This window comes from Cebus imitator, unplaced genomic scaffold (genome assembly GCF_001604975.1).
Source record: "Cebus imitator isolate Cc_AM_T3 unplaced genomic scaffold, Cebus_imitator-1.0 Scaffold231, whole genome shotgun sequence".
In the NCBI taxonomy this organism is placed as follows: domain Eukaryota; kingdom Metazoa; phylum Chordata; class Mammalia; order Primates; family Cebidae; genus Cebus; species Cebus imitator.
In genome coordinates this window covers 453,907-468,078 of record NW_016107546.1, presented here as the reverse complement: position 1 = coordinate 468,078, position 14,172 = coordinate 453,907, and the positions used below count along the sequence as shown (strand labels likewise).

At 40.3% G+C, this 14,172-nt stretch overlaps 1 long non-coding RNA gene across 2 annotated transcripts; it reads right to left on the bottom strand.

Annotated features, from left to right (window-relative positions):
- Positions 1 to 363: 363 nt before the first annotated feature.
- On the bottom strand, positions 364 to 13,035 carry LOC108281725. 2 transcript variants are annotated; one of them, XR_001816092.2, is made up of 6 exons: positions 12,925 to 13,035; positions 12,227 to 12,421; positions 10,914 to 11,067; positions 9,896 to 10,070; positions 3,163 to 3,382; positions 364 to 457 (listed from the first exon to the last, which is right to left on the bottom strand). It is a non-coding gene; the product is annotated as an uncharacterized LOC108281725 (long non-coding RNA). The 2 variants fall into 2 exon arrangements; XR_005195291.1 differs by having other exon boundaries at positions 3,230 to 3,382.
- Between the last annotated feature and the right edge of the window lie 1,137 nt (positions 13,036 to 14,172).

The window sequence follows — 14,172 nt, the reverse complement described above, 5'->3', positions numbered from 1 at the left end:
ATAGAAAGAAAGAAAAGAAAGAAAAGAAAGAAAGAAAGAAAGAAAGAAAGAAAGAAAGAAAGAAAGAAAGAAAGAAAGAAGAAAGAAAAGAAAAGAAAGAAAGAAAGAAAGAAAGAAAGAAAGAAAGAAAGAAAGAAAAGAAAGAAGGGAGGGAGGGAGGGAGGGAAGGAAGGAAGGAAGGAAGGAAAGAAGGAAGGAAGGAAGGAAAGGAGGAAGGAAGGAAGGAAAGAAAGTTTCAAATAAAACAATCACAGTGAATCCAAGATAACATTTTTAAAAAGGGAAAGAAAAATTCCATATTTTGAGAATGATTTTAGCAAAAATCTTATCTACAAGGAAGCTTGGTTATTTTCTCACCTTGAAAAACTTCCTGGAGTTACAATAACACATCTGTTCTTCTACATTCTTTTAATTTAGTCAAAAGCTTCTTTTGCCACGGATCATATTTTGGCTTGATCTAGGGGACAAACATGTTCACATAAAGTTACAACATAACAGAATGATTCTCAATAAAAGTTGCAAGCAAAGAGATTCAAGGACCTTCTGAAATGATATCTGGCCACGGTTGCTAGATTGGCTAGGACTAGTGAGGTTTTGGAAAGGGTCTTCATGGGTTCACAAATTCACTGAAGGAGAGAGAAGCACCAGTTCCTGTTAATGCCTTGCCTATGAAATGCATCTGGAATGACACTATACCAACCACAAGCAGCAGGGACCCCAAATCCATCAGAGTTGGTCATTGCACTTTATTTACAGGGCAAGAGAAGTTCACCCACAGACTCCTTGTGACACCACATTTAAAACAGCTTTCATGGCCGGGAGCGGTGGCTGACGCCTGTAATCCCAACACTTTGGGAGGCTGAGGTGGACACATCACAAAGTCAGGAGATGGAGACCATCCTGGCCAACATGGTGAAGCTCTGTCTCTACTAAAAAAAAATACAAAAATTAGCTGGGGGTGGTGGCCCACACCTGTAGTGCCAGCTACTTAGAAGGCTGAGGCAGGAGAATCACTTGAGCCTGGTAGGCAGAGGTTGCAGTGAGCTGAGATTGTGCCACTGCACTCCAGCCTGGGTAACAAAGCAAGAATCCATCTCCAAAAAATATTTTATATTAATAAACTGGATTTCAAAAATCAGTTCTGTTGCTGTAAATACCATTAACACTCAAATTTATATCTCAGCCCTAAATTCCAGCCTATTATATCCAACTACTCCTTTCATATCTATACTTGAATGTCAAGTGCAACAATCTAAAACAGAAAGTCAGGCTTCCCTTACATGGACTACCGTGTTCCTCAAGCACTAGATGGACCTAGGAGTGATCTTTGATTTGTCTCAGTCTATCTTTATTCACTGCTATGGTCTGAATGTGTTCCTCTAAAATTTAAATGTTGAAACCTAACCCCCAAGGTGATGGCATTAGTGATAAAATTTGGGGATGTGATGAGATCATGTTGGTAGAGCTCTCATGAACAGTATTCATGCCCTTACAAAAGAGGCCTGAGAGACCTTGATTTTTTTCTTTCTTTCTTTTCTTTTTTTGAGATGAAGTCTCACTCTTTTGCCAGGCTGGAGTGCAGTGGTGCGATCTTGGCTCCCTGCAACCTCGGCCTCCCAGATTCAAGCAATTCCCCTGCCTCAGCCTCCCAAGTAGCTGGGACTACAGGCATGTGCCACCACGCCCGGCTAATTTTTGTATGTTAGTAGAGACAGGGTTTCACCACGTTGGCCAGGATGGTCTCAATCTCCTGACCTCGTGATCCGCCCACGTTGGCCTCCCAAAGTGCTGGGATTTTAGGCATGAGCCACCACACCTGGACGAGCTTGGTTTTTTTCTTCCACCATGTGAGGATACAGGGAGAAGTCAGAAGTCTGCAACCTGGAATAGGACCCTTCAGAACCTGACCATGCTGGTCCCCTAATCTTGGACTTCCCAGCCTCTAGAACTGTGAGAAATGTATCTCTGTTCTTTATAAGCTACCCAGTTTATGGTATTTAGTTAAAGCAGCCTGAATAGACTAAAATAATCATACAAGATTTTCCCTTTTTTCATAATACAAGCAATCCTTGTTGTTTGTGGATTCCACATTTGTGCTTTTGCCTGCTACCTAACATTTTTTTGTGACCCAAAACTCAATACTAGTCGAGCTTTCATAGTCACTCATAAGTGTGTGCAGGTGAAAATTTGAGTTACCTAGTGGGCATATTCCCAACTAAGTTTGAACAAGGCAACACTTGGCCTTCTTGTTTCTGCTCACATATTACAAACAAGGATCCTTTTCATGGTCCCTTAGAACTACATTCTTCACATTTTTGTGCTTTTTGGTGGTAATTTGACTGTTGAAAATGGTCCCCATGTGTAGTGCCAAAGTAATGTCTAAAGTTCCTAAGCATAAGAAGACTGTGTTCTGTGCCTTTTGGAAAAAATACATGTGTTAGATAAGGTTCATTTGGGCATGAATTTATAGTGCTGTTAGTCATTAGTTCAATGTTAATAAATCAACAATATATTTAAAATAAGATGTCTTTCAACAGAAACACACGTAAAACAGTTATATATTGATAAGTGTTCAGACAAGAGGTTCACAGGAAAGAACCCTATTTCCCCTAGGGGTGACGATTCAATATTTGCTCACTCAGTGTTCATGATGACTTTCTAGAACAAAACTACCTCGAATAATGAGAATTGATCATACCTAGCACCACCTAAAACAATCTTATTTCGTTTGCTTACTTGCATATTGTTTGTGAATTGTGTTATCTTCAGCACAAAGGGCCATACCTGACATACACTATGTATCAAATAGTTTTTGACTCAACAGTTGGATTTACGCAAGTCAATTACACCCTTGGATATTAAGCTTAGTTCTTGCCAAGTATCTGAGATCATTAGTAATAAGCAGGGACTTTGGGCCCATTAGAGTGGGGTACAGGCATCTGGAGAACCTTCAGAGAAGGAAGATCAGCATAGCGAACTTCAACATAGAGCCAAGGCAGGCAAAGAGCTGGGAGACTGTGGCTCACAAAGCCAGGTTCTCAGAGTTGCCTCCCCTGAGGACAGGAAAGCATCTCCCCTAGTTGAAGAGGACGGTTTGCTGAGGGCACTAAGGAGAGGGGACAACAGGGACCACATAAACCTGCTGCTGCCAGGCTGCCTGACCTGCTTAGACGACACTGTGACACTGCTGACATCACTGACAGATGACTATCACCACGAGTCTCTTTACCTTTATGAAGGAAATCCAGTTGGCTCTCTTTTTCAGGGTCATACTGGGTCCTGCCAAACCCAAATTATCTGCTTTAGCCATTGCAGCTTCATAGTCTGGAAATATTTGCATTCTCTGTTGCTCCATGAAGATGTTTTGAAATTTTTGGGAAACCTAAACAGGATGAAGAGAGAAGTGGAACCCAGGAAAAAAGTCTCAGAGAGTGGGCAATTTCAAAAACAGCTACTGATTGTCTTTGAAATAGCCTTGGAATCAAATTAATTTATAAAACACAACTCTGTGATAGTGATAGGAACTTAAAAAGCATATCTGTGTGGGGCATGTTCTCAGTCAGCTCATTACCATAATTGTGCATATTACTTATTCTGAATGTCTGCTCCAGAGATTGGAAATATATTAATGTATTTATTTATATATATTTTGAACTGGAACCTAAATATAAATGAGAAGTAAATTGTCCAACTTTGGAAATGCATTCACTTTTTCCAACCACCTGATAAAACTATTATAGAATATCTAAAGATTAAATAAATCCTGCTTTCAGAGGCCTTATGAGGATGTAGCTAGAGAGGAGTCCAGATGCTAGAATCTGTTAAACTCTTTAAGGCATCTCAACCTATTCCCTTCATAGCTTACTTTCAGACCGAGGCTACAAGTACTTTCTATGGCATCGATTCCTACTGTCAAAATGCTGAACATTCCATCTTCCCTTAAGATTGGGTCTCTGTGGTGGTGCCTTCATCACTGTGCTTGCCACGTTGTGTCAGGATTTCCTCACTACATGGTGAGCCCCATTCATAGACTATGAATGTCAAGAACTCAACACATGGTGATGTCCACACAACAATGTGAATGTACTTAACACCACTGAACTAAACACTTAACGGCTAAAATGGTAAATTTTGTTATGTTATTTTACCACTCATGTGTGCACAGGTACATACACGCAGTAAGAACTGACCAGTGCTGACACATACTTGGGCCTCAACAAAGGTTTCCGGAATGAGTGAGAACATTTGTGAGTCACAGAGCTGAAGGTTCTTCCACTTAATGCTGGTACCTCTGAGGTTGTGCTATTCAGTGCTCTGGCCCCTAGCCACATGTGGCTGTTTAGCATTGAAATATGAATTAATTACAATGAAATAAAATTTGAAATCTAGTTTTTCAGTTGTGCTAACCACATTCCAAGTGCTCAAATAACTACTAGTGTATGTGACCAGTGGTTAACATGGGATGGTGCAAAAGCAGAACACATCCATCACTGAAGGAAGTTCAGCGAGATAGTGTGCCGGTCTATGACTGGCTTGGCAGTTTCTTAAAGGGCCAGACAGTAGATATTTTAGCCTTTACAGACCATAAGGTCTCAGTCACAAATACTCAAGTCTGCTGTTGTAGTGTGAAAGCACCTATAGACAATACATATATGAATAGGCATGGCTGTTGCTATGGTCTGAATGTTTGTGTCCCCACAAAATTCATGTGTTGAAATCCTAGCCCCAAGGCAATGGTATTAGGACAGGCAATTTGGGGAGCTTACTGGGTCGTGAAGGTGAAGCCTTCACGAATAGAATCAGCGCCTTTATAGAAGCCTGAGAGGCTCTTGCCCTTCAACCACGTGAGGACACAGTAAGAAGGCACCACCTGTGAGCCAGAAAGTGGGCCCTCGCCAGAGATCAGACTACCTTAATCTTGAACTTTCCAGCCTCCAGAACTGTAAGAAATACATTTCTGTTGTTTATAAGCCACTCTGTTTATGGTATTTTGTTAGAGTAGCCTGAATGAACTTAAGACTGCTGTATTCCAAAACAACCTATCTTAAAAAACCAGGTGAGGGCTGTCATTTGCTGACCCTGCTCTCAGGCATTAGAATATCAGAATAAACAGCACCTAAACATAGGAGCTCTTCCTACGCAAAAAAGTTGGTGTAATGTGATTGGTTATCTTGGAACACGATTAGTATTTCACATAATACTGTCATAAGCAAATTGAAAGTAGAAATCATCACCATAAAAAGGAGACAAGCTGTTCTTTGGGAGCAACGTGGTTTTATTGGAGTGCTCCGCCAGACTCATGTTCTCCTGTTTATCATTAATAATAGTCTCCTGGGCTATAATTAACTTTTATTTATTTTGGTTCTACTTAAACACCACCATATTCTGATTCTGTGTTTTGCCTATCATAATCCTTGATGATAATTAGGGTGAGGACACCCCCACAGAAACACTCTGCTGGAGACAGTGCTGCTGGTGGCATAAAAAGAAAGGCAAAAGCTAAACATCATCACCTTCAAGGAAACAAGAGGACATGGATACCACTGGTTTCAGTGAGCTTAAAGAGGCTGTGTTACATACTAACAAAAATCATCCTGGGCCAGGCGCAGTGGCTCACACCTGTAATCCCAGCACTCTGGGAGGCTGAGGCGGGTAGATCACTTGAGGTCAGGAGTTCAAGACCAGCCTGGCCAACATGGTGAAACCCTGTCTCTACTAAAAATACAAAAATCAGCTGAATGTAGTGGCATGTGCCTGCAATCCCAGCTACTCGGGAGGCTGAGGCAGGAGAATTGCTTGAATGTGGGAGGCAGAGGTTGCAGTGAGCGGAGATCGAGCCACTATACTCCAGCCTGGGTGACAGAGCAAGACTCTGCCTCAAACACGTGCATGCACACACACACACACACACACACACACACATACACACACACACACACAATTTTGGCATATGCTAGAACAAATGCAAATGCAAGTGAAATTTCAAAGTCAAGCAAAAGGTGATAGCACAGACGGCGGCTTACTTCTTACTTGAAGAGCATTCAAAACCATTCAGATCTTATTTTTACCTGTTTGGATCCATCAGTTTCTTAATTTTCAGTTTGTTTTTGTTTGATCCATCAATTTCTCATTTTTACCTAGCAAATATATATACTTCCAAATAATATACAGCTAGAGCTACAAAAATCTTTATTATTGAAACTTTTGCCATTATAAATCTGAAGCTTGGCCAGGTATGGTGGCTCATCCCAGTAATCCCAGCACTTTGGGAAGCCAAGGCAGGCGGATTACCTGAGGCCAGAGTTCAAGACCAGCCTGGCCAATCTGGCAACCCCATCTCTACCAAAGATACAAAAATTAGCCAGGTGTGGCTGAGGCAGGAGAATCGCTTGGACCCAGGAGGCGGAGTTTCCAGTGAGCCAAGATTGCACCAGTGTACTCCAGCCTGGGTGACAGAGCGAGACCCCATCTGTTTAGCATTTATTTAAAATATTAAAAAAATATTTTAAAGATCTGAAGCTAGGGTGTCAATTTTAGATCTTTCATCACTTCTCATATGGGTATTTAGTGCTACAAATTTCCCTCTAGACACTGCTTTAAATGTGTCCCAGAGATTCTGGTACGTTGTATCTTTGTTCTCATTGGTTTATTTGCAGATGACATGATTGTATATCTAGAAGACCCCATTGTCTCAGCCCCAAATCTCCTTAAGATGATAAGCAACTGCAGCAAATTCTCAGGATACAAAATCAATCTGCAAAAATCACAAGCATTCCTATACACCAATAACAGACAAATAGAGAGCCAACTCATGAGCAAACTCCCATTCACAATTGCCACAAAAAGAATAAAATACCTAAGAATACAATTTACAAGGGATGTAAAGGACCTCTTCAAGGAGAACTACAAACCACTGCTCAACGAAATAAGAGAAGACACAAACAGATGGAAAAAACATTTCATGCTCATGGTTAGGAAGAATCAATATCGTGAAAATGGCCATACTACCCAAAGTAATTTATAGATTCAATGCTATCCCCATCAAGCTACCATTGACCTTCTTCACAGAACTGAAAAAAACCACCTTAAATTTCATATGGAACCAAAAAAGAGCCCACATAGCAAAGACAATCCGAAGTAAAAAGAACAAAGCTGGAGGCATCATACTACCTAACTTCAAACTATACTACAGGGTTTCAGTAATCAAAGCAGCACGGTACTGGTACCAAAACAGAGATACAGACCAATGGAACAGAACAGAGGCCTCAGAAGTAACACCACACAACTACAACCATCTGATCTTTGACAAACCTGACAAAAACAAGCAATGGGGAAAGGATTCCCTGTTCAATAAATGGTGTTGGGAAAGCTGGCTAGCCATGTGCAGAAAGCAGAAACTGGACCCCTTCCTGACACCTTACACTAAAATTAACTCCAGATAAATTAAAGATTTAAACATAAGACCTAGCACCATAAAAAGCCTAGAAGAAAATCTAGGCAAAACCATTCAGGACATAGGTGTAGGCAAGGACTTCATGACCAAAACACCAAAAGCATTGACAACAAAAGCCAAAATAGACAAATGGGATCTAATTAAACTTAAGAGCTTCTGCACAGCAAATTAAACTATCATTAGAGTGAACCAGCAACCAACAGAATGGGAAAAAATTTTTTTGCAGTCTACCCATCTGACGAAAGTCTAATATCCAGAATCTACAAAGAGGTAAAACAGATTTACAAGAAAAAAAACAAAACAAAACAGTTTTTACAAGAAAAAAACAACCCCATCAAAAAGTGGGTGCAGGATATGAACAGACACTTTTCAAAAGAAGACATTTATGTGGCCAACAAACATATGAAAAAATGCTCATCATCACTGGTCATTAGAGAAACGCAAATCAAAACCACATTGAGATACCATCTCACTCCAGTTAGAATGGTGATCATTAAAAAATGTGGAGAGAACAGATGCTGGAGAGGATGTGGAGAAATAGGAACACTTTTACACTGTTGGTGGAAGTGTAAATTAGTTCAACCACTGTGGAAGACAGTGTGGCGATTTCTCAAGGATCTGGAAATAGAAATACCATTTGACCCAGCAATCCCATTGCAAGATATATACCCAAAGGATTATAAATCATTCTATTATAAAGACACAGGCACACATATGTTCATTGCGGGACTGTTTACAATAGCAAAGACCTGAAACCAACCCAAATGCCCATCAGTGATAGACTGGATAAAGAAAATGTGGCACATATACACCATAGAATACTATGCAGCCATAAAAAAAGATGAGTTCATGTCCTTTACAGGGACATGGATGAATCTGGAAACCATCATTTTCAGCAAAGTGACACAAGAACAGAAAACCAAACACTACATGTTCTCTCTCATAGGTGGGTGTTGAACAATGAGAACACAAGGACACTGGGAGAGGAATGTCACACACTGGAGTCTGCTGGGGGGGTGAGGGGCTAAGAGAGCGATAGTGGGGGTGGGCATGTTAGGGAGGGATAACACTGGAAGAAATGCCTGATGTAGGTGATGGAGGGATGGAGGCAGCAAACCACCATGGCATGTGTGTACCTATGCAACAATCCTGCAAGATGTGCACATGTACCTCGGGACTTAAAATATAATAAAAAAAATCTGAAGCTATTTACCTATAGTATAGTTCTATTTTTCCCTTTGAAACAAGTTTTGTTTGTTGGTTTGTTGGTTTGTTTTTGAGACAGAGTATCACTATGTTGCCCAAGCTGGGCTAGTCTTGAACTCCTGGGCTCAAGTGATCCCCTGCTTCAGCCTCTCAAAGCGCTGTGATTACAGACATGAGCTACCATGCCTGGCCCCCTTTGAAACAAGTTTTAACATGGCTTTTGATAATATGAGTTGTTTTTATTTCAGGAAGTACAACACTGTGTTATAGCAGAGAAGACTGCATGATTTTAAACATCACTACACAATGTACTCTCTAATAATATAAAGCATTTTGTCAATAAGAAGAGCTATTGCAATACATTTTGAGAATTGGAGGGCTTTGGATAATTGACAACTCTGCCATGCAAATTTGCCAAATCTTTACATCATCTACTATAGACTGTACACTACTTTTGCTTAAAATTCTGCAGAAAAACAGATTTTTTTTGTAAAAATTCTGCAATCATCTGGGTTCACTATTTAAGGGTCCCATTACTCTTACAGAGGAAGTACTTCCCAACTGCTAATCAAAATTTCATCTATTACTACTTTATATGATCACTCTAGAAACAATCGTTGGTAGTAAAATGTGTAACTTTGTGGCAAATACCAGTGCTTTCTTTCATGAACACCTATATTTGTATTAAGAAACAATATATCGAATACCGAGGAAAAAATTCCATTTCCTTAGCAGAGTCCCTTAGCTCTTCCATGTCACATGGGATATTGAAATGGGAGAGCAGGAGCTTCATCTGAGGTTTCAGTTCTCCTGTTTCTGTTGTGTGTTGGGGCAGGACAAAAGCAACTTCTGTTCTCATTGGCCCTGAAGAAAACCAGAATCAAGAGCACTAAGACCAATGAATACTGTAAGGGAGAGAAAATGGAAGTAGGAGCTGGAAGTAGGAGCTCCTCTCCTGATGGGATGCCCATTCTGCTCCTTTCACAACATTTTCTGCCACAATTTATAGTCTGCACCCTACTTGGCCAGGTTGATCTGACAAATCCTTGGAGCTGGGCTTTGGTAAGAGGCAACAAGGACTCCTTGCCATCTCACAGCCTACAGGAGAAACCCAAATGACCTTTTTGGGAATGACTTGGAACAGAATTGCCTATAGTCCTTTGTGGTAAATGAAAAATATTATTTATAAATTTAACCAACAAATTAGAAGAAGGTGAAAACTTCATCTGCTTTCACCTGGCTGACTCCCCCTTATCTCTAAGGGCCCAGTTTGGACTCCCCTCCTTCAAGAAGCCTTCTCAGATGCCCCACAGCCAGGGTTGGCTGCCTCACCCAGGCACTCCGGGGACACTCCGTGCATCCAAGCAAGAATGTCACTTGTAGTAGAAATCTTGTCAGATTTCTTAGTCATCTGTAACACAAGGTAAGGGCAGGAAAACTGCATTAATTTGATTCAGATGAGGAAATTATTTTAGATTTATGTAATATGAAAACTGGGGCTGGGCATGGTGGCTCACGCCTGTAATCCCAGCACTTTGGGAGGCCGAGGTGGGTGGATCACAAGGTTAGGAGTTGGAGATCAGCCTGGCCAACATGGCAAAACCCTGTCTGTGATAAAAATTCAAAAAATTAGCTGGATATGGTGGTGCGCACCTGTAATCCCAGCTACTCAGGAGGCTGAGGCAGCAGAATTGCTTGAATCTGGGAGGCAAAGGTTATAGTTAGCTGAGATCACACCACTGCACTCCAGCCTGGGCAAAAGACTGAGACTCTGTCTCAAAAAATAATAATAATAAATAGAAATAGAAATAACTAAAACTGGAAGGAGCCTTGGAGATCACTGATTCTGAAAGATTTATTATGGAGATGACCAAATAGAGGCCCAAGGAGATGAACTGCAGGCCACAGGGAGCCAGGACAGGAACAAGCCTAGAGCCCAGTACTGCTGACTTCAACTCCATCTTTTTCTCTCACTCTTAATTTGCTAATTATAAAGATAGAGATTAAAACATATCTAAAAAAGTGTTTGTTCCTTTTTCCCATCAGAAGATATTAAATTAAGACTTGTTTATTAAGAATATAAAAAGTATATATAGAATGTATATATATATATGGAAGTATATTTATACATTCTATATATACCTTTAAGTATATAGAACAATTTTTAGCAAGAGCATGGGACAACCAGCGTAAGTCTAAAATTATAATCTTCTTTGCTCCACATTACCCTGGGGAAAGAAGACTAATTTCTTACCAAAAATGCTGGTATCCACAGAGTTAGGAGATGCAGAACACTGAATGTCAGGGTCAATATCATTGACACAGACCTTTTCATTTTCCTGACCAACTTCAAGGACTTGGTTGGCAGCTACATTCAGCACTTGGGAGATTGGCAAATACTAAAGGGCCTATAGAAGGGCAAGACCAAGAGGCCAAATATCAACACAGTTCTCACAGAAGTTTCCAGACTCAGATTCAGGAGCAGCCCTTTGCTTTGGGAGAGAAGAGAAGTAGAGGTGGAGCCCCTGTCCAATGATGAGGGGCTCCATTTGGAGCTGGGAGACCTAGTACTGTTACTGACTGTGAATGGCCTTAACCTCCAGACAGGTCTACTTTGATCAAGCACCCAAAATGAACAAGGCACTGTGTCAGGTGCTGGGGATACAAAGAGGAATAAGACAGGATACAACCTCAACGAGCTCATGGTTTACTAGAAGATCCAGGCTTACAAGCAGATCATTATAACACCATGTGACTGGGTGAGAAATGTATCAGAGATAAAGCCCATCGTGATTTTATGGGGTATTTTCTGGGGTACGGGGAAAGGATGAAGCCAGGATGATGGCCAGGTTTCTGATTTGGGCAATTCCGTGGGTGATGGTGTCTCTGAGCTAAGGCAGAGAAGTAGGAAAAGATGTTGGTAGAAAATCTTTCTGAAATGGAAATGTGATCATGCTCCTCCTTTCTGATGCCTCTAGCCTGACTTAGGGCCTCTCTGTGACACTCTTTACCCTGTGCTTACACATATCCTGTTGTTTTTTACCCCATTGTATTTCAGTTGAATATTTACCTACCCATCTCCTACCAGCCTAGGACCCAGTTACTTTTAGCAAAGGCCGTATCTTTGCTGCATTCCTAGGACAAGTACCTGGCACATATTAGACCCTCATTGAGCATTGCCTAATATTTAAAAAGTAGATATAAATCAGAGAGCATAAATCCTGAACAAAATGATGAAGACAAGAACTTACAGAGTAAATATGAAACAGTACATATCTCAAAGAGACATCTTTGAGAATGCTAAATTAATTATTTCAGTAAAATAAAGTTTCAAAAGAAAAGTTGCAAATAATCAAGTTCTATCTTTGTATCTCTCTTAAACAGAAACAAGTTGGTTTCTAAGGTTTCAAAGAAGAAATCCAATGGTCCATTATTTTTCTGTCATTTGTAGGGCAGGTGGAGTCCTGAAACAGTGACAATCTAAAACTAAGTGACAGATATGAGAAAACAATGTACTGATCATCCCTTTAAGGGTACCACATCATCACATCACTGGGTTTCACACACCTGCAGGTAGTGGTGCACAGTCCTGAGAGAGTGCAGGTGGCACACTAACCACTTTGTGTAAATAGTAAGATCTTCCTGTGTCACTAAGTTAGGAGGATTGTTTTTCCCCATGAGGAAGTTTTCTCCAGCAACAGATAATCTTTCAGCTCTCTGAAGGACATCATTGTTCTCCTGCATAATGTAGCCAACTTGTTTCTGTTTAAGAGAGATACAAAGATAGAACTTGATTATTTGCAAGCCTTATGCTCTGCATCATTTGCTTCCAAGCATAGGGTAATGTTGTTTTGGGTCTAAATAAAGGGGCCCTTTGAATCCCAAAGTTCTTCCATATTCTAAATTTGACTTATAAGGGCAGTGGTCATATTCCTAGGACTTTGTAGGAGACAGACTCTAAGCAAAGAGTCAGTGCTTAGGAATATGCACTGGAGTCAGCTTCTGAAATTTTTACCTAAGGTTGAGGAAGCCAAGTCTATGAAGAAAAATGTGTTTCCTCTCATACAAAACTTCCTTCAAATCTCATTCTTATGAGTAGATTACCTTTACCATTACCTACTGCCGTTGGTAGAACAGGTGAAAAGGCACATCCATTAGTTTATTTTCTATCTTTAGCTGTGACTTTTAAAAAACTGACAAGCTTATTGGCCGTTTTGTTTCAATATTAAAAAATAGCCCAGAGGTTCTCTTCATAGACTTCCTACCTTGTAAAGAGGATAAAGTTGCTCAATGATCTTACTGTGTTGGCAAAACCTCTTCCACCTAAGCATGTATAAATATTTACTCTGGACCAGCTGGGTAATTCTTTCTGTGTAATACTTTAACAAAAAGAAAAATAAGCACTTAGAGAAGGAAGACTGAATAAAGTCTTAAGAACACTAACAATAGGAAAATCAGTCTCTGGTTGTTTTGGAAATATGTATTTTTCTACATGAAGACCATAAAATTAAGAAGTCTGGCTCGGCTGCGCGCAGTGGCTCATGCCTGTAATCCAAGCATTTTGGGAGGCCAAGGCGGGTGGATCACCAGAAGTCAAGAGTTCGAGACCAGCCTGGCCAACATAGTGAAACCCCGTCTCTACTAAAAATACAAAAATTAGCTGAAATTAGCTGGGCATGGTGGCAGGTGCCTATAATATCAGCTACTTGGGAGGCTGAGGCAGGAGAATCACTTGAACCCTGGAGTCAGAGGTTGCAGTGAGCTGAGATTGCACCATTGCACTCCAGCCTGGGCAACAAAAGTGAAACTCCATCTCAAAAAAACATAGAAGTCTAGCTCAAGATAATATTCAAATTTAAATAACGTGAGTAGACATTTCCAAGTTGTTACGATCTGTTGCCAAGTAAATAGATTTAAGCTAATTTCTCAGTTACCACACAATTTTAGCAGTGACATAAAAGTCTGTCAAGTTATCTAAAGCTGAGCCTAAAATTTTTTAATTAAAAACTGAAGTTATGAGTCAAAAATACAGAGTATATTACAGTAAGATTATAGCTTATAACCTCAGATCAGAAATTTTATTTATACTTAAAAATTATTAATTATTTTAAAGGTTTTTTTTCTGATAATAAATATAATACTGGCTATGATGGAATTACCAGAACCAGACTAACCCTTCTATCATAAACGACTAGAAAATTGGACACAATATACAAGGGAACTGTTTTCTGACACTGGACAACAGGCAATGCAGGGCTCTGGTCCCTGAGAGAAGGAAACAAATCATGTAGGCCCTGCAATCACCTTGATTTCCTACCTGAAGGCAGTTTCTAAGCCATGGAGCAAGAAAGGGAATCATAAGCAGAGTAGATGATCTCTCTGAGTTAAGGAAAGAGACATTGAAATTTGGGAAATTGAATCAGCTGAAGTTTACAGAAGAGAAGGAAGCTATGCAAAGAAAGGATTCTAGAACTCTGCATAGAGAACCCTTTCAGTCTGTTGCTGAATACTAA